The sequence below is a fragment of the Macaca mulatta genome, chromosome 18 (assembly GCF_049350105.2).
Source record: "Macaca mulatta isolate MMU2019108-1 chromosome 18, T2T-MMU8v2.0, whole genome shotgun sequence".
Classification (NCBI taxonomy): domain Eukaryota; kingdom Metazoa; phylum Chordata; class Mammalia; order Primates; family Cercopithecidae; genus Macaca; species Macaca mulatta.
The window spans coordinates 82789098-82815064 of NC_133423.1; the positions used below are offsets into that span (position 1 = coordinate 82789098).

A 25967-nucleotide genomic window follows, 5' to 3' on the forward strand; every position below is an offset into this window, starting at 1 on the left:
CTGTACAAAGGGCCTCAGTGGAAGTGAGAGAGGAACAGCCAGGGCAAGGAGGAGTCCTCCCCATTCTCCTGCAGTCCCTGCAGGGCACCCTCCTCCTGCTGGCGCATGAGCCAGGTGTGAGTGTCAGCACATTATCTCTCTTCTTTTTTTTTTCATTCATTTTAAATAATTAGGCAACCACGATTCAGAGAGGTTGCGTAATTAGCCCATGATCCCATAATTAACAAGTAGCCAACCCATGATTTGAACATGAGCCTACCTGGCCCCCAAATCACTTCTCTTGAGACCTGTGCAGCAATGGGATCAAGGTACGGGTCCAAATCAGATCAGTTCAGAAAGTCACATTTTGTTTTACGTTAACACTCTTTAGAGTCCTTTTTAGAAGCTTGGATAGTTCAGAAATTTGTCCTAATGTACTTGACAATTGCAGTGGTAACCAGCACCTTATTTTTACCATCAACGTTTTTAGGGCAGATCTCACTCAGCTGGGCTACAGGGCCCTAGGTTTTCCATAAGCAACATCAGGCAAGTCCTGGAGAGGAATAGTTTGCTGCAGGTGGTCTGCATATAGACTATGTTATGTTAATTATATTTTGCTCACATTCAAAGGAAATGTTAATTGATTTCTCTACTTTCTGACTTCTCTATGTGGTTTTCCCTTTAGGCAAGTACCTTGCCTAGTTCCATAAAGCTTTTCCTTTTTCTCCAGAGTCCTTTTTTTTCCCCATAAGTTTTCTGTATTCTCTTGATTTTTTGTTTGTTTGTTTCTTCTCTGCTTTTCTTGGTGATTTTTTCTTCTATTATTATGCTCATGCCAGCTAAATATTCTTCGTTTTTCAATAGAATCAAAAGCACATAGAATTTCAGGATTTTAAGGGATCTTAGAGACTAAACAAAATATTCTTTAGTATTTCTATCTGTGTTGAACGTCTGGGTCAAGTGGTTGTTCAGGTGAAGAACCTGAAACTCAAAGAGAGTAAGTGATTTCTTTGGGTATACTTTGTAGCATAAATGAGATTCAAACTCAATTTCCTTAATTCAAAGCCTAGTCTTCTTGTGTATCATCCTGTCGGTGAGTGTTTTAATAATAGAAAAGAGAGAGTGGGTCTAGTGATCCCAATGGAAGAGGATGAGAATGGAATGAGCTGGTGAACCTTAATGGAAGCAGATAAGACTGGAATTAGCAGTCTATGACTATTCTCTCTTTACACCCTCACCGTATTTTATTCATTTTAATTGTAGACCTAGTGTTACATGTTTCTGTCCTTGTTTCTTATCACATATTCCTACTTGAATATAGGGTGGAATCTGTCTTTTGTTTATATTTTTGGCTTCTCTCAGGATATGGCATGATTTTATAGGTGCAGTGAATAAAGAAATACAATGTTTTCTAAAGTTGTGTTTTTTTTTTAATAGGAGGAAGCAACAAAACCATCAACTAGCAAAAACAAAAATGGTGTTATTTAAAGTGCTCCATGAAAGCAAACAAATAATAATAATTTTGTTTTTTGTGTACAAAAATTAGAGGTGGTAAGTTAGTGAATATCTCTAAAAAAGTATTGGCTTAAATGCTATTATTAAACAAAAAAATCCAAGTGTGGCAGCTCATGCCTTAATCCCAACACTTTGGGAGGTCGAGGTAGGCAGATCACTTGAGCCCAGGAGTTTGAGACTTGCCTGGGTAACATGACAAAACCCGGTCTCTGTTTTTAAAAAAACTGCAAAAATTGGCTGAGTGTGGTAGCACAGTCCGGTAGTCCCAACTACTTGGGAGGCTGAGGAGAGAGGACCACTTGAACTGAAGAAGTTGAGGCTGCAGTGACCTGTGATCCCATCACTGCACTCCATTCTAGGTGACAGAGCAAGACCCCGTCTCAAAAAAAAAAAAAAATGCAAAACAAAAAGGAAAGTTGTAGACCCAAATATAATATTTTTTTTGCTATTTTTCTCATATTACAAACTCCTTTTTTCTGAAACTATATCAAACCTGAAGTTATTTTTTCTGTTATTTTTATTTTATTTAAATATTCATGAATGGAGATAGACTTTGTATATTTGAAATTTACAGTAACTCATAGTCTCCTGAACGTATCTGTGAATAACATTTTATAGATAAGTCATCAGCAGGATCAGGAGAAGAGGAAAATATAGGATCATCCTGCAGTTCTAAGGTACTGTCTACTGTCATTATAAGTATCGAGGGATATTAAATCATACAGTGGGATGCTTGGGCTTTACTTTCTCACCTGTGTGTACTCCCGTAAAGGAATTATTTTCTCACATTTCAGGGTATAATGAATACAATAATTATGTGCTGAGTAGATTACTGCTGCATAGTTCAATTCTGCTAATTTGTAGAATTCATTTAAGAAGCCAGCATAGTATAATGAAAAAAAAAAAAATACAGGGAATCACTTCGGGTTCTGAAGATAAGTTTGTCTAAAAACTAAAGAATTATTCCAGGTCAACCTAGGAGCACATGTACAATTCTATGGCATATCTGGATGTGTAAATATCCTAATGAGATGCAGAGATAAAGAGTTTAAGCTGTAAGGTTTTTTTTAGAACTTGGAACTTGAAACAATAGTGCCTAGGACTTGAAAGTATTGATATGTTTGGATCATCAGTGTAGATCTGCAAGGAACATTTTATGAGAAACAAAAGCATGGGAAATAGTCTACGTGTGGAAGTATAAAAACAACAATTTGGTTTAATAGTGTTTTAATTCTTTTTAACAGTAGAATGCTTTGAGTTTCTTTGTGGCAGTCATGCTTGTGGTAACATAAGTAGAAAATAATAATGATGTATTCCAAGGCCACAGCTGTGGAAAGAGATGGGAACGGCCTGACCTCTTAGGTAGAAGCAGCTGGTGCATAGTGGTACCAGCACTGAGTGGAAGTCAAAAGATAGATTGGTGTCCTGGTCCTGTCACTTACTAGCTATGGAACCTTGGGAAAAATTATTTAACTTATTTGAATGTCAGTGCCCTTTTTCATAAAGATGGTACTGATATCTAGCTCTTAGGTATATGTAATGAACAAATGTGGCAAGAAATGTGAAAACATTTTGTAAACTGGAATATGTGTGTGCAAATATGGGACAAAATGAATCACAGTGGGATTCAGTGCCTTAATACATACTGCGAGTCTTTTTTTTTTTTAACCTTTAGTGAGTACTGTCAAGTAGTTAGTACTGACAAGAGAACAATGAGAAAGTATAGCATAGGTATGTGGATTTCCAGATTGGAGTAGGGTAAGTTTTAGCGGTCTATTACTGGTGATATCCTACAGGAATAGGGTGATTTGGCACCCAGGACCTCCTAATAAGATTTTAAATGTTTTGACCTCAAATAAATTTCTGTCATTGTGTACGGACTGTGTGCTAGGCAGTAAGACAGTGAATACACAGGATGAGGGCTTATCCTAGAGTAGTAGGAACACAAAAACAAGGAAACAACAAACGCATAAGTCACTACAAGTGCTTCCTATAAAGAAAACAGAAAATGTTCAATTACAGAAAATTGAGGAAGTCTGTAGTTAGGATTGGGATGGGAGCGGGAGTTGAATTGTGTAGTCAGAGATCTTTCTGTGTGCCATTTAAGCTTCCTGTTAGAGGCTGAGGAAAAGCAAGCCCCGTGAAAGTCTAAAAGGAGGATATTCTGGACAGAGAAAAATGGATAACAATTGGAGTATGTGCACTTTTGTAATTTAGTTATAGTCAGTTGAAATATAATCTCACTTTTGACACCTTAACAGCATGTCTTATGAAATTTACATTACATAAAACTTTTATCTGGGGAAAGATAGAATCAAGGAAGATATCACATAGATGTGTTTGACTTAGAAGAGGAATAGAAGCCGGGCGCGGTGGCTCACACCTGTAATCCCAGCACTTTGGGAGGCTAAGGCAGGTGGATCACGAGGTCAGGAGATCGAGACCATCCCGGCTAACACGGTGAAACCCCGTCTCTACTAAAAAATAGAAAAAATTAGCTGGACGTGGTGGCGGGCGCCTGTAGTCCCAGCTCCTCAGGAGGCTGAGGCAGGAGAATGGCATGAACCCGGGAGGCGGAGCTTGCAGTGAGCCAAGATCACGCCACTGCACTCCAGCCTGGGCGACAGAGGAAGACTGTCTCAAAACAAAACAAAACAAAAGATGAATAGAAATTTGTCAGAATAGTAGAGGAAAACATTTCAGATATAAAGACTGGAGTGTACACTGATGAAGGGGTAAAGAGAAAGTCATATTGGAAATTATTAGTACTAAATAACAGGCTTAGTGTGTTGTTACAAAGGTACAATTATAAAGTGAAGGAAAATATACAGTATTTATCTGTTTCTTTTGGATTTTTAATTTTTTTTGTTTCTGATGGTTTTGTTCACTGATGTTGGGTGGATGAAATTGTGAGTGAATCTATGAGATGAATGTATGGCTTGACTCTGGTGACATCTAGTGTCTTTCCATGTGGTTTGCTGAAGTTTTGGAGAATTAGAAGTATTTTTTCAAGAAGATTAAGCTTTAAACTCTCATTTTATAAAAGAAAAATATGTTTTTTTGTTCATGTTTATAAAGACTATAGCTTTTATCTAACTGTTCTAAGTAGTTCATTTTAATGAAATGTATGGCTTTTTGAGCGGAACAAGACTTAAAATGACACCAGAGGAAGAACAAGAAAGGCTTCAAGGATGTGAAAATAACCAGCTACAGTTATGTAAAAATTTAATTTCAAATTTCTGGTTTTCCTTGCTTTGGTAACATAGCATACTTCAAATGAAATTACCTTTGGACTGTCCCTTTAGAATCAGTTGATTATAATTTAATATTTAATTTGAAAACATTTTAATTGGCTATAAAACTGAAAATATTCTCAGAATCTATAGTGATTTACAGCTAATCTTTTCCCTTGGAAATGAAGCTTAAAAGTTCCTGAATATTGTTTGCTGTTCATTTTTATAACATCCTAAATAATAAAAAAGGTAACATCAAATATTGAATTATAATTTTAAGCAATCAAAATTATGAACAATTTAACACTGATGGCTGCTGACTTGGGTTCATGTTAAAGGAGTAATCATTGCTAATGGGTCAAAATTTGCAACTTTATATATTATGGGTCACTAATACTATGATGAAAAATGTATTCTTCAGTGTGATTTTTTATTTTATTTTATTTTTTTCCGAGACAGAGTCTTGCCCTGTGGCCCTGGCTGGAGTGCAGTAGCTGGATCTTGGATCACTGCAACCTCCACCTCCCGGGTTCAACCAATTCTCCTGCCTCAGCCTCCCGAGTAACCGGGATTATAGGTGTGCACAACTACTTCCAGCTAATTTTTTGTATCTTTAGTAGAGATGGGGTTTCACCAGGTTGGCCAGGCTGGTCTTGAACTCCTGACCTCATGATCCGCCTGCCTCGGCCTCCCAGAATGCTAGGATTACAAGTGTGAGCCCCCACACCTGTCCCGTGATTTTTAATTGACTTTAGTATCTGTGTTCAGGGAGAGAATGGGGTCATAAAGTCAACCCAACTGCCTGTCACGAGAATGGGAGCTTTGGTGCGAGGGTACAAACAGTAACTTTCTAACTTATTTCATAGAGCAAATCTGTAACTATTGTTAAAATTTTTTAACCTGTTATTAGTGGACCTTGGAATATATTGAAACTTAAGACCATAGTCTATGCAGAACAGGTATATAACACTATCGTTTTATAGTACATGATTTGAATTAAATTGTTAGAATTTGGCTTTGTTTTCTGATTAGTGTCGATTTTGATTGCCTACTCACCAGTTAGTAATCTTTGGAAAAAAGCACTCAAGTATGCACTGTTTGTTGAGTATCACTATTTCAGGCACACTGAGATAAAATCTTCCTAAGTGAAGGATGCCTTTGTAATACTGCAAATCACCTTTTAATTCATTTTGGTAAATTAAACACATAACGAATTAATTTTAGTCCAAACAGTTACAAAGTTAACATTGATGGTTGATATTTTTCCCCTATTTTAGGCTAATGCAAATTATTTTTAACTTACTAATTACAATCCAGTGATTGGGAGTAGATAAACATAGATTAAGAAGTTTAACAGTTAAAGTTTTATTATTTTTTAACTTTTATTTTTCCATACTTGATTATTTAATGACAAAGTTATCTTTAAAACATGCACCCTGACAGAAAAGACATCTGACAAACAAAACTAGCAAATTAATCTTCCAGTTTGCATCTGCAAAATATGTCTCTACAAACAGAAGTGAACAAGTACTGTAATAGACAGCATACATCTCTATATGCAGGACTCCTTTGTGTGCAAAACTAGGAGAAAGCATGGGTCAAACAAGGCAAATGAGGGTGGAAAAAACTTTAAAACTTCATCACAATTGAGTTGAAGGAGAGTTTGAATGAAATTTGTGAGGAATCCAAAGCTTCTATTGTTCAGAGGAAGAGCCACTACAGGAAGAAGAAATGAGAAGAACATACCCTCTAATTTGACAAATAATATACATGACTGTTAGGAAAAAAATGCATCTGGAGTTCTCCTGTGTGTAATATTCCAGATATTTTCTGAACAAAAATAGTTCAGTCTCATAAATGTCTTTCCATTTCATTTCTACTCTAGGTCTCTGGAATATGCTTGCCAGTCACCTTCTGATTTTTATTTTAAAAATGAAAATAAAGTATGCTGTGAAAATAATAACAAACCTGACACTGTATATGTTTTTAACACAGACCAGGAGAATTTTTATAATGACACAAAGTACAAAAGCAAGGAACCCAGAAGTGGTTATCACTGAAATAAAAGAAGACCAAGAGTGTTACAGGCACATGATGAAAAAAATCACCAAAATAACACTAATTGCAAAGAGGACATCAGAAATACGCTGCCTCAGTTTAGTGATCCAATAAGTCTTTTAGATTTGTGGCTTACCTCCTCCAGAGAAATGGAGCATGTGAGTAAACAAAACGGCATGGTGCTTCTCTTGTTAACAGACATTTATAATAATACAAAACCAATACAGAACTTGTTCCAGAAACCATTATATCATAATTGCAGTGCAAATAACTATAAAAATAGAACTTGGATTAGAAAATGTGCATTCCTCTCCATCACAGTGACAGAACATCAAAAGTACATCTGGAAGAACAGTTACGGCACAGTATACAAAGACTGAAGAATGAAGTAGGCATATTAAAACTAGAGTTCGTGACTTCGAAGAAAGAAAAAGTTCAACTTGAGAAAGACTTAGAGGGCCACTTGCTGCTACGTGGTTTTTTCTCTTGATCAATTATCTGGTGCATTCTAGTTTTTTACTTATGAAAAGCTCTTGTGTAAAATGGGGCTACTAAATACATAATTGTGTGTGGAAATAGATTATTTTTCTATCTAAATGATAGAAGCTCAGGAGAACATTCTACAGTCTTTGTTTCTTAATCAACCCAAGTCTGTCTATCAATTTTCCAAGGGGCATAGGGACAGGGAAACTAATCTATTCATATGCCATGGATATGGATGCTTGTGAACTAGGGTAAGCATATAGGAAATTGCTTAAACAATGTAATGAGCTCTAGGACCTAATTTTTCTCTATTGAAGATGAATTGCACTTAATAAAGTGGGAAATAAATGGGAAGGAAGCAGTGACATAAAAATCCATCCCTCCTTGAGAGTTGGAACAAATATTTATACTCAAAGGAATCAGTATATTGTATGTTGTGCTTTCAGGTGTGCAAGTTGATTCATTTCACTTAATATGTTGGGGCTTATAATTTCATTATGACCACCTTAAATATATTTGAAAACAAATGTAGATAGATATATCTATTTTTTAATTACCACTTTTACATGTTTCTGTCAAATCAGATTTTAATGTGATTTTATTTAATAGAGTATACGTTTTTGGATGTATAACTTTATCATACAAGTACCATAGATTCTCAGCCAAAAATTTAGTTTTTGACTCCAAAGTAGAAACCTGATGTCTGTACATCAAGTTTTAAAGATAGACAAAAATCTGGTGATACCCACCTTTAAAAGTAAAAGTTGGCCGGGCGCGGTGGCTCAAGCCTGTATTCCCAGCACTTTGGGAGGCCGAGACGGGCGGATCACGAGGTCAGGAGATCGAGACCATCCTGGCTAACACCATGAAACCCCGTCTCTACTAAAAATATAAAAAAAAAACTAGCCGGGCGAGGTGGCGGGCGCCTGTAGTCCCAGCTACTCCGGAGGCTGAGGCAGGAGAATGGCCTAAAAACCCGGGAGGCGGAGCTTGCAGTGAGCTGAGATCCAGCCACTGCACTCCAGCCCGGGCTACAGAGCAAGACTCCGTCTCAAAAAAAAAAAAAAAAAGTAAAAGTAGATGAGGCCTGTCAGCCCCTTCTGAGGCAATAAGTTACTTTCCCAAAGTGATACTTTGAATTCTTGTGATTAATTTGATGAATGTATCAGGTAATTTATCTGACTCAGCATTATGAAATAGTATTATTGGTTTTGTGTCATAAAATGCTAGGAAATGCCACTTTAGAAGCTTTGGATGAGTCATTTAATCTTTTTTGATAAAGCAGCTGAAGTAAATAATTACTTTCACTGTCTATTCCCCAGCAATAAAATGTCGTGGTTAGTGAATGTGAAATTTGGAAAGCATCTCATTTTCCAGAACTCTACTAGCATTTCAACAGTTTCATTCTCCTTCTTCTGTGGTTTCATATTTTGGTTCCTGTATTTCACCAAGCACCATCACAGTTTTGAAGTCCTAGGATCCGAATGAAAAAAGAAAGATAAAAGATAGTGGGGAAAGCTTACCCCAGAGAGGGAAAAGCTTCGTTTCTGTTTGTTCCTGAAGCCCCACAACGTCACATTCTCTAAATCTGGCCGTCAGTGTAAACTCCAGGAGGTGAAGATAGAAGAGGACAGATTTCATGGCTTTGTCCTTTTATTTCTCTGCTTCTGCTCGTCACAAGAGGGTGAAATTTACATTAGACAGCAAAGAGTGGATGGGAAAACACAAATTTGGAACAGGCCCTTTTTGAAAGTTTGGAAAATTGTGTTGTATTCACTCAAACAGAAATAAATCAGACTTTATATGAATTTCAAAGGAAAAAATCACACTATAACTTACATTAATAATTATATAATGATAAAATGAAAGTAAACACAAAGTATTTTAATGACTTACCATGACAGACTGAAGTTATAAAATGAATGAAGACAAAAAAGTTCTTTCTGTTGGTTAAAATAATGACAATTATTCTCAGTATCAAACTTTCATTGCAGCTTGCAGAAAAAATGAAAAAGTGCAGAAATAAGCAAATGGAAGTGTCAAGAAACCTAAATGCTGATGACAGTGACAATGATGATAATCATGATGAATTAATTTAAGAAAGGAGCAGAAAACCTGATAATCATCAGTTTCCCAGGCAGAAGAGTGAAGAGTATAATAGGTAAGCTTATAGCAATATTTGATAGTAGATTATTGTTATTGTACTATCAAATGAATTCTAATTTCAGGTAATATGCATGCTTAATGAATTTTATACTTTAGGGATATTCTGTCTTGTGTGGTAATCAGAAAAATGCAAGTTAACAAGCAATTAGATACAGTTTTTCCAAGCATATTGGTATTTTATAAAAAAATAACTAGTGTGGGCAAATGTGAAAAAAAAAGTTCTCTCGTACACTTATTTGGTAAATCTTTATTGAAGGGTAATTTAGTAGCATGTATCAAAATTTCAAATATGTCATTCCTTTAATGTGTCAGCTTTACTTCTGAGACTGGATCCTGCAGGAAATATGACTTTACACATACACACAAGTTATGGACATTTATTACATGTTATATATAACATACAATAGGCCAACATATATATTCTGATATATGTATCTGTGTGTGTGTGTGTGTGTGTATGTTTCCCTACTGTATGTTACATATATACGTTGGCCTATTGTATGTTATATATATATATGTTGGCTACATGCATATAGATACACATACACACACATATATGTCTTATGTATTTCTATGTGTATGTTTGTAACGTGTTTATAAACCATCTCAAGTATAACAAAAGTGTGTTGAGGATATTAATATATGTTACATGCTTATATATGTTAAGAATTTTCATTATAGCATTGTCATATCAAAAAGCTGGAGATAGTCTAAAATCCCATTAATGAGGAAATAGGTAAATTGTCATACCCATTAAATAATGTAGTTTGAAACTCTCTTTTAAAAATGAGGTTGGAGCTATAGTATACTGATTATTTCATCAGTAAAATATATTTAAAACATTTAGTTTGATAACACATCTTAAATACATTTTGTTAGAATATAATATTGTAATTTCTTTTTTTTGAGATGGAGAATCGCTCTGTCGCCCCGGCTGGAGTGCAGTGGCGTGATCTCGGCTCACTACAAGCTCCACCTCCCAGGTTCATGCCATTCTCCCGCCTCAGCCTCCCAAGTAGCTGGGACTACAGGCACCCGCCACCATGCCCAGCTAATTTTTTGTATTTTTAGTAGAGATGGGGCTTCACCATGTTAGCCAGGATGGTCTCGATCTCCTGACCTTGTGATCTGCCCGCCTCAGCCTTCCGAAGTGCTGGGATTACAGGCATGAGCCACCGTGCCTGGCCTGTAATTTCTTAATACTTATAATATCTATTGAGTTGCAAAAGGCAACTACATGCTACCTTGGCACTTCACGTTACCAACAAAATTGCTAGTTACGACATTTGCTTTTTTTTGTTCTCAATGCATGAGTGCTCAAATATTGAATTCTCAGAATAATCTGAATATTCCCAAGGGATTGCACATGGGGATCTGTATTCCATGTAAATATTCAGCATATTGGTAAAACTTGTTAAACTATATCAAAGGATCTTTGATCTGCCGAGTCAGGAGTTGACCAGTTTTTTCCTGTAAAGAGCCACATAGTAACTATTTTAGGCTTTTTGGACCAGAAGGTTTCTGACATCTTTCACAGACAATAAATGAATAGGTGGCACTGTGTTCCAAGAAAACTTTACTTACAAAAACAGGCAGTGGGCTGAATTTGGCCCACAAGTACTGATTTGCTGACTCCTGTGCCAAACCAGGGTGCTGCTGATGCAGTGAACCTCCTGTTTAGGAGCACTCTGAATGCCTGCCATTATCCTTTTAAAAGACATTTCAGCATGCACGGCACCATATTTTACCACAGTGACTTCCTATGATATAATTTACAAAAATTCAGTTGACAAAACAAGATTATTTGAATTTTCATCTTTTTTCATCTCATAGAATTTAATATTTTAATATGACAAACCATTTTGTATATTTGATGAGTGTAAAATATCTCAGAGTTGGGTGATTTTTCTCAGGTAGGAAATACTGCCCTTTAGTCTTTCTGTGGTCTTTATTTATAAGCATGAGCCAAAATGATAACCAGCTTTATAATACAGAAATGTTCAAGGGGTTTTTAGTTCTATAATTTTATGATGTTATTTATTACCTTTGTCTGGCTTTTAAAATGCCATATATATGTAATTTTTAAAAACTATTAAGGTGTTAAAACACACCATGTAATTAATCCTTAATCATTATGAAAGGATTGAAAAATACAGTTTAACAAGAAGAAAATTAGATCATGCATGATAATGCCACGTGGGCATGATGTCCCTAAAATTAAACTGCTTGTACTCATGGCCTCAAGTTTCCTTTCCATTCACTCTTGAACTCACTGCCATAATTTTCACTCTCACCACTCTCCAGAATTGTTATTCTCAATGTTGTCACTGATTTTTCACTGTAACGCATCTAGATATAATTTTTTAGATCTCGTTTTATGTAACCTATCAACAATACTTTCACTTTCTTCACTGGCTCTCAGAATCTCACTCTCTGGCCTAGATTTTCCTCCTGACTTTCTAGTCCATCCATCTTAGCCTGTTTTGGTTACATCTCCTCGTCTTCTACCTTTCACAGATTAAAGTGACCCAGGGCTCAGTTCTTGAGGTTTTTTCTTCTGACTTTTACCAGCTTGTATATGCTAATGATTTTCAAATTTATATCTCCAGCCCATTTCTCTCCTTAATTTCAGACCTATATATCAGCCTGTCTACTTGACATCTCTCCTTGATTAGCTATTGGATATGTCAAGTTTATCAGATCCAAAATCTGGTTACTGATGTTCTTCCTCCTGCCTGCCCCTTATGTAGTCTTGTTGTTCCATTAATAATGACTCTTGCAAATGCTCTGCCAAAAACCCTGGTGTCCTCCTTGACTCACACATTCTCTCTCTGTCTCCCTCCCCCGACCCCCATCTCTGACACTCCACAGCCAAGATGTTGGCAGATCTCATCAGGTCTAACTTCACAATATATCCAGAAGCCAGTCACATCTTTCATGTGCAAGCCACTCCACTGTCATCTGATTGGCCATCTAGAGTAGTGTCATAGACTGCTAATAGGTCTTTCTGTTTCTCCATGTTTAATCCTCTTTTCGTCAATTCTTTACCCAGTGAACCTATTAAAACATGTCACATTATGTCACTCTTTTGGTTAAAAACTTCTAATTGCCTCCCATTTCACTCAAAATATATGCCAGATTTTCTCCTAATACTCCAAAGGAACCACAGGATCTGACTTCCTATTTTCCTGACTTATGCTTCTGCCTTTCTACTCTTTCCACTCTGCTGCAGCCACACGGAACTTCTTTCTATTTTGTGAACACACTCTGCATCCCTCTGTACTGGGCGGTTGACTCTGTATGGAGTTAGATATCCTCCTTGCTTACTCCTTCCATTTCTTCAGTTCTTTCCTTAAAAGCCACTCTCTCAACAAGGTCTTATCTAGCCATCCTAATATTTTCGCCACCTTGCCCCTCCTGCACATAAACACTCCTTTTTCCTGCTTGAGTTGTTCCTCTCTAACATACTATATATTTTGCCTCTGATGTTTTGTGTTTACTTGGCACTCATGAGTAGGATTTTGTCATCGTTGTGTTTTTCATTGCCTAGGAAAGGATATAATATAATAAGTAGCAACTCAATAAATGTTTACCGAATGAGTGAATAGAGTTTATCCTGGTATATGGTTTTAAACATTAATACTCACTTAAAATACAGTTTGACATGAGTTCATTCTGACAATTTTACCTGGCAATTATATGCCCTTTTTGGATTCTTTGGGCTCTTTTTAATGAGCTGTACTCTCTATATGAATGGTTTTCTAATTAGGGAGAAAAGCCCAATGTGCGGTTTTTCACTATTCTATTACTGATAATTATGATCATTTTAATCATGGTTCAAGGGATCACAGGAGTTTCAAACTTCATTAGTATTTTATTAGGAATAAGAAAATATCAGGGTGGTAAATGCAATGGATGTAAAAATTATTTCCAAAGGATTATGAGCCCTTAGCATCTGAAATAAATAGAGAAAAGTTGAATTTTGCCAGGCGCAGTGGCTTACACCTGTAATCCCAACACTTTGGAGGCCAGGGCGGGTTGTTCATTTGAGGTCAGAAGTTCAAGACCAGCGTGGCCAAATGGTGAAATCCTATCTCTACAAAAAATACAGAAATTAGCTGGCAGTAGTGGCGTGCCTGTAATCCCGGCTACTTGGGAGGCTGAGGCAAGAGTATCCCTAGAGCCTGGAAGGCAGACGTTGTGGTGAGCTGCGATCTTGCCACTGCACTCCAGTCTAGGCGACAGAGTGAGACACTGTCTCAAAAAAAAAAGTTGGATTTATTGTCTTCTCTAGTAAGAGATCTGTGCTGGTCAGGCACAGTCTCTTGTGATGGAGCAGCTGCTGATCCTTATATAAGATTTGTGGAAGAGTGGAGTTGAAGGCTTGGCCAACTCTCACAGGCATAACTGGGTTGACATCTTCTGGAGCAATGTGGTTGTCTGCATGAGACTGTTGTGGATTAGTTAGCACTTCCAGGCATGCTGATGGGGGTGAGTTTGTCTCTGGATGTCTTTCAGAGACAAGTGGCTGGCATTCGTTGGTTGGTGTTAGTGAGGCCAGTGTCATTGATTGACTAGATTTATAATTGGTTCTGGTTGGCTACCTGTTAGCATGGCTACAGGTCACCATTTTCCTTAGTGTGGCAATGTTAATCAGATGTTTTCTGTTTGAAAGTTACCTTCTATCAACTATGCTCAAAATGAACAATATTTCATATTCCAGAATTACATACTTTGAAGTTTGGGTCAAGAGGAGTTGTTTAATAAATGCTATCAGAGTTCTTAGAAGCTTAGTTTTAAACAGAAGACTAAGACTTAAACTCATCTACATGTATTTTTGGTAAATTATTGCTGGATTTATTTTTGTTTATTGTGTTTTTAAGGGCTCAGGCTGAACTCGTAACTAACATAATAATCTCCAATGGGAAATTTTAGCCTTTTTGTAAATCTATATAGGTATAGGATAGTGATATCCTTTTACATGTGTTTACTATAGAAAAAGTAATTACAATTTTCTACTGGTAAATCCAGCTTTTCATATTAGGAATAGATACTACACTATAAGTATACAAAAGTTTCTAATAAAATCATTCTATTTTCAAACAAAATTCTATCTAATCAGAATAATGCCAATTTGAACTATATGTAAAGACATACAGGTATTTTAAAAATAAGTGTTTTCCCTTTAAGGTAATTTCACAGTTTGTTTCAGGTTATATGTGCTTCATGGTATTTTGAAAACTTAATTCAAATGAAACATATGAAAACAAAAACTGTGGCACAAATCCAACTGTGACCCCATGTCTAAGAGTCATTGCTTGCAGGCAGTGGCTCCAGCCTTTTAGCGTAGCATTCAAGTTTAGCATTCTTCTCTCAGTGTTTACTTTCACGTGTTTTATACTTTACCTTTCAAGTTCCCAGGAAACAAGTGGATGCCACGTGCCTAATCCCTGTGCTCACATTCTATTCTCTATGTAGAATGGTTTTCTCCTACTGTTTCTGGCTTTGTTTTGGTTTGTGTGTGTGTTTGTTTTGGCCTGGTGAGCTCCTCTTGTCTTCTGCCTCTTCCATAAAGTCTTCCTCATGCTCAGATACAATTTTTTCTGGATCAACTCTTACATAGTGCATTATGTTATAATTATCTGATTACCTGTTTTGCTATTTTTCCTGAGACAAAAAGCCGGCATGTGATGGCACGATCTTGGCTCACTGCAACCTCCACCTCCCGAGTTCAAGTTACTCTCATGCCTCAGCTTCCCAAGGATTACAAGCATGCACCACCACGCTGGCTAATTGGTGTATTTTTAATACAGTCAGGGTTTTGCCATGTTGGCCAGGCTGGCCTCAAGTGATCTACTTGCCTCAGCCTCCCAAAGTATTGGGATTACAGGTTGAGCCATCACGCCGGGCCTGGTTACCTGTTTTTGTTTTGTTTTGTTTTTGAGATGGAGTGTCACTCTGTCACCCAGTCTGGAGTGCTTGGCGTGATCTCGGCTCACTACAACTTCTGCCTCCTGGGTTCAAGCAATTCTTTCCCTCAGCCTCCCAAGTAGCTGGGATTACAGGCGCCTGCCATGTCACCTGGCTAATTTTTGCATTTTCACAAAATACAAAAGAGGGTTTCACCATCATGACCAGGCTGGTCTTGAACTCTTGACCTCTTGATCCACTTGCCTTGGCCTCCCCAAGTGCTGGGATTACAGGCATGAGCCACTGTGCCCAGCTGATTACCTTTTTTTTTTAAAGCTGAGAATATACATTTCCTTGTATGTGTTAGAACTTCAAAATGGATTTTGAATTAGTAAATAGAGATGAAGAAGCGTATGAATTTCAGAATAATTCTTTTATCCTTTGTAAGTAGAATTATTGGAAACCATTGGCTTTTTAATGGATTTTTCAAAGTAGTGATCATCCCTTGCATATGAAGTAAGTAAAGAAAAATGCAAATTTGGCGCGCCCAAGATGGCCGAATAGGAACAGCTACGACCTCCAGCTCCCAATGTGAGTGACACAGAAGACGGGCGATTTCTGCATTTTCAGCTGAGGTACCGGGTTCATCTCACTGGGGAGTGCCGGACAATTGGTGCTGGTCAACTGGTGCAGCCCAACCAAGGCGGGTGGATCACCTTAGGTCAGCAGTTTAAGACCAGGAGTTCAAGACCAGCCTGGCCAACATGGTGAAAGCCCATCTCTACCAAAAATACAAAAAAAAAAAAAAAAAAGGCATGGTGGCGGGCACCTGTAATCCCAGCTACTCAGTAGGCTGAGGTAAGAGAATCACTAGAACCCTGGGCATGGAGGTTGCAGTGAGCTGAGATCACTCCAGCCTAGGTGACACAGTAAAACTCTGCCTCAAAAAAAAAAAACAAAAAAAAAAAACACCGAGGGTGGGGGACAAGAAGAGAAAAAGCTAGTGTATTATATATGTTTTTTCTATGAAGTCATGCAAATAACATGTTTTTTCTTTTTCTTTGGCTGTCAGAAAACTTGATCTAAGCTTAATTTTTTTTTTTTTTTTTTTTTTTTTTTGAGACGGAGTCTCGCTCTGTCGCCCAGGCTGGAGCGCAGTGGCCAGATCTTGGCTCACTGCAAGCTCCGCCTCCCGGGTTTACGCCATTCTCCTTCCTCAGCCTCCCGAGTAGCTGGGACTACAGGCGGCCGCCACCTCGCCCGGCTAGTTTTTTGTATTTTTTAGTAGCGACGGGGTTTCACTGTGTTAGCCAGGATGGTCTTGATCTCCTGACCTTGTGATCCGCCCGTCTCGGCCTCCCAAAGTGCTGGGATTACAGGCGTGAGCCACCGCGCCCGGCCTAATTTTTTTATATTAGTAGTAATATGTTTTATTTGTCCTGTAATGCTACCCTTTCCATTTATAGGTTTATCCCCTTGTAGAAAATAATTGTATTTTATATCACCTGTGAAAAATTACCTGTAAATTTTATGAATAGGAGAAATTACAAATACAGAGGCTTTATATAAAAAATAGTTATAGATATTATTTATATTTTACATATTTACTTTTTATTTTATTTTATTTTATTTTTTTGAGATGGAGTCTCGCTCTGTTACCCAGGCTGGAGTGCAGTGATGCGATCTTGGCTCACTGCAAACTCTACCTGCCGGGTTCACGCCATTCTCCTGCCTCAGCCTCCTGACTAGCTGGGACTACAGGTGCCCACCACCATGCCCAGCGTTTTTTGTTTTTTGTTTTTTGTTTTTTTTGGAAGAGACAGGGTTTCACCATGTCAGCCAAGATGGTCTCAATGTCCTGACCTTGTGTTCCGCCTGCCTCAGCCTCCCAAAGTGCTGGGATTATAGGCGTGAGCCACCAATGCCCAGCCTGTATTTTACATATTTACTATTTGCCTGATTGGAATTTTTTTGGCCTTGCAAAGAAAACGTGTAATGAAAAGAACAAGGTTAGACTGATTGGACTTTTTCTTCACATTCTGATTGGTTATCCTAAGAGTTGCTCTCATCCAATCAGAATATGAATATAAAGTCCAATCAGAGGTTTGAGGTTGGAATATAAAGTTGGAATATAAAATATAAAGTTGGAATGTAAAAAAAGTATTGGAATATAAAGTCCAATTAGAGGCCTAGAGGTTTTTCTCTCATCCAGTCAGAACATGTAGTCTATAACCTCGGTATATAAAGCATGCTAAGGGTGGGAGTTGTGCAATTCCAGGCTCCTCTGCATCTGCCTGCACAGTTGTTTGGTACCCAGCTGGGAGAAGGAGGCGTCATCTGCCGCATGCTGAAGGCTGAAGCCTGCAGGACTGCGGCTGGCCTCCCAGGCTCGCCTCACTGGCTCACCTCACAGCAGTTGGTGGCAGCAACGGACACTGCAGCCAGCCAGAGTGTAGAAAGGTGACAGGGTAGGTGTGCTGTCCAGGGCCGCGCTGCCTGTGGCCTGGGGAAGGTTGGGGGTGCTATCTCAGGCGTCATTGCCCACCTTGGGTGGCCGATTGGGTGTGCTATTCGGGGCTGCACTGCCTGCATCAGGGGTGGGTTGAGGACACTGTCCGGGGCTGCACTGCCCTCGGCAGGGAGTGGGTTGGAGGCACTATCCCAGACTGTAGTGCTGGCAGCAGTGAGGGGGTTGGGAATGCTATCGAGGGCTGCACTCTGTGCAGGGACAGATGGGGGGATTTGGGTTGGGGGCACTATCAGGTGCTGCAATGCCCATGGTGTGGGGAGGGCAGCGGTTTGGGTGTGTTGGGTACACTATTGGGTACACTATTGGCTACACTGCTGGTGGCAGGGGGTGGAGTAACTTGGGGGCCATATCACGGGCTGCACTGATTGCTCTAGCTATCATTTCCAGTACTGTGTTAAATAACAGTGGTGACAGTGGACATCCTTACCATGGTCTAGATCTTAGAAGAAAGGCTTTTCATTTTTCCCCATTCCATGTGATTCTAGCTGTGGGTCTCTCTCTTGTGGTTTTTATTATGGTGAGGTATGTTTCTTCTGTCCCCGGTTTTTTGAGGATTTATAGCATGAAGGGATATTGAATTTCATCAAATGCTTTTTCAGTTTCAATTGACACGATCATACTGTTTTTGTCCTTTATTCAGTTGATATGGTGTATCACACTGATTGTGTGTTGAATGGCCCTTGCATCCCAGGGATACATCCCACTTGATCATGATGAATTATCTTTTTAATGTATTGTTGAATTTGATTTGCTGGTATTTTGTTGAGGATTTTTACACCAATATTAGAGACACTGGCCTGTAGTTTCCTTTTTTGATGTCTTTGTCTGATTTTGGTATCAGGGTCATAATGGTCTCATAGAATAAGTTTGGAAGTATTCCCTCCCTCCTGTTTTTCAAAATAGATTAAGTAGGATTGGTACTAGGTCTTTAAATGTTTGTTGGGAAACCATCAGCAGTGAAGCCATCAGTTTCTGGGCTTTTCTTTACTGGGAGACTTTTTCTGATGGCTTCGATGTCATTACTTGTTACCGATCTGTTCTGGTCTTGGATGTTGTCATGGTTCAACCTAGGTAGGTTGTATGCATCTAGGAATTTGTCAGTTTCTACTAGGCTGTCAAATTTATTGTCATATAATAGCCAGTTATGATCCTTTGAATTTCTGAAGTATCAGTTGTAATATCTCCTTTTTTTAATCTCTTGATTTTATTTGAATCTTCTCTCTTATTTCTTAGCCTGGCTAAAAGTTTGTCAATTTTGTTTAACTTTCCAGAAAACCGACTTTTGGTTTAATCTTGTGTATTTTTTTCATTTCGATTTTATTTCTGCTATGATCTTTATTATTTCTTTTCTTATTTGGGGTTTAGTTCCTTACTAGTTTTTAAAAGATATATTGTTTATTTGAAGTTTTTCTTCTATTTGGATGGTAGTCACTTAAAGCTATAAATTTATGCCTTTGTACTGCTTTCTGTGTATCATAAGTTTTGATATATTGTGTTTTCATTACCTTTTGTTTCAAGAAATTTTTCAATTTTCATCTTATTATCTTCATTGATCCACTAGTGATTCATTCAGGAGTGTATTGTTTCACTTCCATATGATTGTATGGTTTCCAAAATTCCTCTTCTTATTGATACCTAGTTTTATTCCTTTGTACTCAAAAAGAGGATGACCACGGAGACAGCACTGTGGTTGAACTGGTAGGAGGCAGCCATCAGCAAGAGCTGCTCCATGCCTGGCTGCTGGAGGCTAGAGCCTGCGGCCCAGCAACTTGCCCCACTGCAGTTGGTGTTGGTGTCAACAGACTGCAGTCCAACCAGTGTGGTGGGACAGGGGCTATCTGGGGTTGCACTTTTTGCAGTGGGGGCTGGTTTGGGGGCACTATCTGGGGTGTCACTGCCTGCATTGGGGGTACTGGTTGGTAGCACTATACAGGGCTGTGCTGCCCATGGCGGGGAGTGGGTTATTGACACTCTCTGGGGCTGCAATGCCCATGGAGGAGGACAGGTTAGGGGCACTATCGGGTACTACACTGCTGGCAGCATTGGGGGGTGAAGGTGGGGGGCAGTATTGAGGGCAGGACTAGTCGTGGAGGGGGGTGAGTTGGGGGTTATCAGGGGCTGCACTGCTGGCGGCGGTAGGCAGAGCTTGCAGCGACAGTGGTGGCATCCAAGGAAGGAGCAGTTCTCTTCTCCCTGGACTCCACACTCCAGAGGGCGACCTCCTCTTGCTCATACTGGAGCATGGCAGGTGCACAGTGTTTCCATGGGAATCCTGAGCATGGCAGAGCCCCCACACCTGCTGTGGCTACTGAGCCCTTGCACTCTGGGTCTGTGCCACAGAGACTGCCTGGCACCCCCAGGTATGGAGTAGCAGACACCACAGGGGACAGTGCCCTGTGCGTGGAGGCGTCTGGAATGGGAATTGGCACCTGGGTGTGGAGGGTTGGCTGGGTCTGAGTTTCTGCTACTCCTGCTCCCCGAGGAGTGCAGCCCCAGTGGGCCCAGCGGTTCCTGTGGGGTGAGGAGCTGGGTGCTATGGTGTCTCCATCACCCACCCCAGGCTCCAGTTCCTGGCCAGCTTGGGCCAAAAGGAGAGGCTGGACTTTGGAGGGTGGGTGTGAGTCCCTTCACTGAAACTGGTCCCTGCCACCCAGTGGCTGGCATGACAAGGTGAGGCTCTGACGCTACCTTGCATCCTCCTCTTTTTCTGGCAGGCTTTCCTGGCTTTGCCTGCCCAGCTGCTCTGTGCCAGGGGAGGAGGAGACACCTGCCATAGACTGGAGGCTGGAGCCTGGGAGACCGCGGCTCACCCCACTGTAGGTTGGTGGCAGTGACAGAGACTGCAGCACGCCAGAGCATTAGGAGGGCGGCTGCACTAGGAGGGCAGGTGGCTGCAGCCAGAGTGGGGGCAGGCCTGCAGCGGTGGCCAGGTGGTAGGAGCCTTGTAGGGAGGGCCGGTGCATTGGCATTCGGCCTGGTCCTGCCCTGCCCCTGCCATGGACCTTGCCTTGCACTGCTCTGCCCTGCACTTGCCCTACTGTTATCTGGCCTGTCTCAGCCCTGCCCTGCCCTGGCCCCACCCTGTCCCTGTCTTGGCCCTGTACTACTATGTCCCTACCCTTGCACTGGCCCTTCCCTGGCTCAGGCCCTGACCCTGCCTCTGCCCTGGACCGTCCCTGAACCTGTGCTGGCCTGGCCTTGGCTCTGGCTCTGCCCCTTGTCCTGACCCTGGTCCTTCCATGGCTCTGGGCCTTCCCTGGAGTTGACCAGGCACTGCCATGGCCTGGTCCTGCCATTGCTGTGCCCTACTCTGCCCTTGTACTGCTGCGGACCTGCCTGGGCCTTAGCCCTGCCTTGACCCTGGACCTGCCCTGACCTTGCCTTGGTGTTGACCCTCCCCTCTCTATGGCCTGGCTCTGGCCCTGCCTTGACCAGGCCATGGCCTGCCCTGCGCATCCCAGCCTGGGCCCAGCCCGGGTCCTACCATATTCCTTGCCCTGGCCGTACCCTTGTCCTGGCCCTGACCCTGCCCTGGCCCTGTCCTGGCCCTTCCTTGATCCTGCCCTGCCCGTCCATTCCCTGGCCTTGCCTTCACCCTGCATGGGCCCTGCACTAGCCCTGCTCTGTCCTGACACTGCCTTGGCCTTGTCCCTGCCCTGGCCTGATCCTGGGCCTACCCTGTCCATGACATAGCACAGGACCTGCCTTGCCATCCTCTGTCATGGCCCTGTATTGTCCCCACCATGCCCTGGTCTAGATCTTGACTTGGCCCTGTTTTCTAATCCTGCCCATGTTATGGCCCTGCCCTGCTTTTGGCCATGCCCTATGCTACCCTAGCCCTGACCTGGCCCTGGCCCTACCCTGGCCTTGCCCTTCCCAGGCTTTGCCCTTCCCAGGCCTTGCCTTTCCCTGGCCTTGCCCTACCCTGTCATTTTCCTACCCTGGCCTTGCCCTGCCTTGGCCTTGGCCCTCCCCTTGCTCTGGACCCTGCCTGGTTCTGCCGTCTCCCTGGCCCTGCCATCACTCTAGCCCTGGCCCTGGCCCAGCCTTCACCCTGGCCCAGCCTCTGGCCCTGTGTTGGACCTGTCCTGGCCCTGGCCCTGACAATGTCCAGGCCACACACTGGCCATGCCTTGGACCTGGCCCCTCCTTGGTTCCGCCCTGCCCTGGCCCTGCCTTGGCCCTTTGTTATCCTAGTCCTGCCCTGGCCATGACCTCACCCTGGCCCTACCCTCACCCTGCTCTGGCCCTGCCCTCCCCTGGCCTTGCCTGCCTTGGGCCTACCTTTGGCCTGTCCTGGCTCTGGTTCTGCCCTGGCCCTTCCCTGGCTATTCTTTTTCCCTGGTCCTTCTCTGTCCGTGCCCTTGCCCTGGTCCCTTCTGGTCCTGCCATGTGGGTGTCCCTGCCCTGTTTATATCCCAGACCTGGCTCTGGCCCTGGACTTCCTTGTCCCTGCCCTTCCATCTCCTGGCCCAGTCCTTGTGCTTCACTGGCCCTGCCCTGTCTTGGCCCTGTGCTACCCTAGCCCTACCCTGGCCCTCCACTGGCCCTGGTCCTGCCATGGCCCTGGCCATGACCTGGCCCTGTCCCAAGACCCAGCCCTGCCATATCCCTCCCCTGGCCCTGGTTCTGCCCTACTTCTGGCACTATCCTGGCCCTGGCCTTGGTCCTATCATGTCCCTGGCTATTACCCTGCCCCTGGTTTTTCCCTGGCCATGACCTGCCCTGGTTCTGGTCCTATCCTGGCCCAGCCCTGACTAGGCACTGCACTACCCTGGCCCTGCCCTGCCCAAGGCTGCCCATGCTGGGGCCCTGCCTCTGCCTTGGCCTTACTCTGGGCATGGCCTTGGCCTTCGGCCCAGCCCTGCCTTGGACCTGCCCTACTGTTACCTGGGCTGTCCGGGTCCTGTCCTGCCCTGGCCCTGCCCTTGCACTGGCCCTTCCCTAGCCCAGGCCCTGGCTCTGCCTCTGCCCTGGACCTTCCCTGAACCTGCACTGTCCTTGCCTTGGCTCTGGCCCCGCCCCTTGTCCTGACCCTGGTCCTGCCAACGGTCATGGTCCTGGTCCTGTTATGGCCCTGACCTGGCGTTGGTCGTGTCCTGGCCCTGATTTGTCCTGGCCCTGCCCTGGCCACACCATGGCCCTGCCTATTCTGCCCTTTCCTGGCACTGACCTTGCCCTGCCATGGTGCATTGGTGCCATTACCCTACCTTACCCTGCCCTGATTGTGTCCTGGCCCTGCCTGGCACTGGCCCCTCCCTGGACCTGCCCTGACCCTCTCTTGGCTTTTGCCCTGCCCCCACTATGGCCTCGCTGTGGTCTTGTCCTGGTCCAGCCCAAGCCCTGGCCCTGACCCTGGTCCTGCCCTTATCCAGGCCCTGCCCCTGCCCCTGCCGCTGCCCTGGCCCTAGCCTGGAACCTGGCCCTGCCAAGGACCTGCCCTAACTCTGGCCTGGCCCTAGCCCTGCTCTGCCTTGGTCCTGGCCCTGACCCAGACCCTTTCCTGGCTCTGCCCTGGCCCTGGCCTTTCCTTGCCCCTGAGTTGGCACTGGTCTGCCACTAGTCTTGGCATCACCCTGCCCTGCTGTGCTCTGGCTGTGTCATCACCCTGTCCTGGTCCTGCCTTTGCCCTACTCTGGCTTTGACCCTGCCCTGGCCCTAACTTGGCCCTCACCCTAGCCTTGGCTAGGCCCTGCTCTGGACCTGGCCCTAGCCCAGACCTGGCCCTGGCCCTGGCCCTCAACTGGACTTGGAAGTGTCTTGGCCGTTCCATTGCCTTGACCTACCCTGCCTTGGCCATGCCCTGGCTCAGCTCTGGCTCTGGCTCCGGCCCCACCCTGGACATCCCTGATACGCCTCAGTCCTGGCACTAGCCTGGCTCTGCCTTGGAATTGGCCCTGCTCTCTCTATGGGCCAGCTGTGGTCCTGTCCTGCACTGGCCATACCATGCCGTGTCTCAGCCCTGGCTTTGGCCTTGCCCCTGGTCCTGCCACATCCCTGGCCCTGTCCCTACCCTGGCCCTGACTTTGACCCTTACCATGCTCAGGCCTTGCCCTGGCCCTGGCCCTGGCCCTGCTCCTGTTCTGGCCGTGCCCTCAACCTGTCCTGGCCCTGGCCCTTCTCTGCTTGAGAACTTACCCTAGTTCTGCCCTGGCCCTGAACCTGTGGTGACCCTGAAATGTCTGACCCTACCTTGGTCTTGCACTGCTCCGGCCCTTGTCCTCACTCTGGCCCTGCCACTGTCCTAGCCTCAGCCCTGTCTTTGGTTTTCCCATGGCCCAGACCCTTCTGGACCCGGCTGTGCCATGAACCTGCACTGTCCCTGCCCTTGTTCTGCTTCTGCCCCGAACCTGGCCCTCCCCTTGCCAGGGTCATGGCCCTGTTCCTGCCCTGGCTGTTCCCTGGCCCTGCCCTAGACTTGGCACTGCCCTGGCGCTACCCTGCCTTGGACCTATGGTTCCCTGGCCCTGTCTTGGCCCTACCCTATCTTTGACCCTGCCCTGGCCCTACCTTAGCCCTCACCCTAGCCTTGTCTGGGCCCTGTCTTGGACCTAGCCATAGTACAGACCTGGCTGTGGCCCTGGCCCTTCCATGGCCCTGTCTCAGACCCTGGTCCTGCCAGGTACCTGTCCTGGCCCTGCTCTGGGCCTAGCTTTGTCCCTGGTCCTTAGATGACCCTGGCCCTGCCCCTGGCACTGGCCTTGGACATGACTGTGGTCCTAACCTTGGCCCTGCCCTGGAGCCACCATTGTCTTGGCCCTGCCCTGGCCCTACACCTACCCTGCTCCTGGCCCTGCCCTGGCCATAGACTTGCCCTGGTTGGCCCTGCCCTGCATTCCCTCTCCGCTACCCTGGGCCTGCTCTACGCTGCCCTGCCCTGCCCTGACCCTACCTTGGCCCTCACACTAGCCCTAGTGCAGACCTGGCCCTAGCCCTGGCCTTGGCCCGGCACTGACCCTGCTCCTGACCCTGGTCCTGCCATGGCCCTGGCCCTGCTCCTGACCCTGGTCCTGCCGTGGCCCTGGCCCTGCTCCTGACCCTGGTCCTGCCGTGGCCCTGGCCCTGCTCCTGACCCTGGTCCTGCCATGGCCCTGGCCCTGCTCCTGACCCTGGTCCTGCTCCTGACCCTGGTCCTGCCGTGGCCCTGGCCCTGCTCCTGACCCTGGTCCTGCCGTGGCCCTGGTCCTGCTCCTGACCCTGGTCCTGCCGTGGCCCTGGTCCTGCCCCCTGGCAATGATCCTGTCAGCTCCAGCCCTGGCCCCGTCTTGGTCCTGACCCTGACAGATTACATTAGAATATTATTTAAAACGCTGTGCCAGGCCAAAGATCATTGTACTCTTGGGCTCACCGCTGCATCTCCGGGGCCTGCGACTCGCAGTCGGGGTCTTGGAGGGGGCCAGGGCTATGGCCATGCAGAGCCAGGGCCATGGAAGGACCAGGGCCAGGAGCAGGGTCAGTGCCGGGCCAAGGCCAGGACTAGGGCCAGGTCTGCGTTAGGGCCGGTGTGAGGGCCAAGGTGGGGTCAGGGCAGGGCCAAAGGCAGGGTAGAGCAGGCCCAGGGTAGCACAGGGCAAAGGCAGGGCAGGGCCAACCAGGGCAGATCTACAGCTCTGTGGCTTCCTCTTCGGAGTCCCTGCTGGGTATCAAATGCCTGGCTCTTTATGCCACCCCCTCCCCAATAGCAGGACTGCATTGCCGGCTGCCAGGAAGCAACTAAGTCCTGAAGTCTCCCCGTGGCGGCGGCAAACCCTTCATCCAGGAGGCTGCTGAGCTTCCCAGGCCATGTCCTAGCAGCAGGCATGGGCAGAGCAGTCAGTGGATCCCTGGGGCAGGGCGGGTGGTGCGCGCCAGGGATCCCTGCCCACTCTGGGGAGCATGGCCTACTAGCTGGGTAGGGGGCCGCCTACGCGGAGCGCCCGCGAGAGTGCGCGTGGCCCAGGGCTCTTTCTCCCGAGGGCCTCGTGGGCCGGCTGAGATGCGCATGCGCGCTGGTGCCTAACGGTTCGGGCAGAGGGTGCCGCCAGCAGGTGGCGCCCGCGAGAGCAAGGGTTTCTCCGCGGAGGGCCTCGTGGGCCGGCTGAGGTGCGCATGCG

The 25967-nt window shown here is 44.5% G+C and overlaps 1 protein-coding gene across 2 annotated transcripts in view; it reads left to right on the forward strand.

The window, feature by feature from the left end:
- The first annotated feature begins 361 nt into the window (after positions 1–361).
- The window catches only part of ANKRD62 (ankyrin repeat domain 62), a 106908-nt gene continuing 81302 nt past the window's right edge, over positions 362–25967 (forward strand). Inside the window, exons 1-3 of one of the 2 annotated variants that reach the window (XM_077975336.1) lie at positions 362–5304; positions 6723–6943; positions 9263–9429. The gene's annotated coding sequence lies outside the window, so the exon portion shown is untranslated. Of the gene's footprint in view, positions 5305–6546; positions 6944–9262; positions 9430–25967 lie in introns of those variants that run through there. The other variant, XM_077975337.1, reaches the window with a different exon arrangement.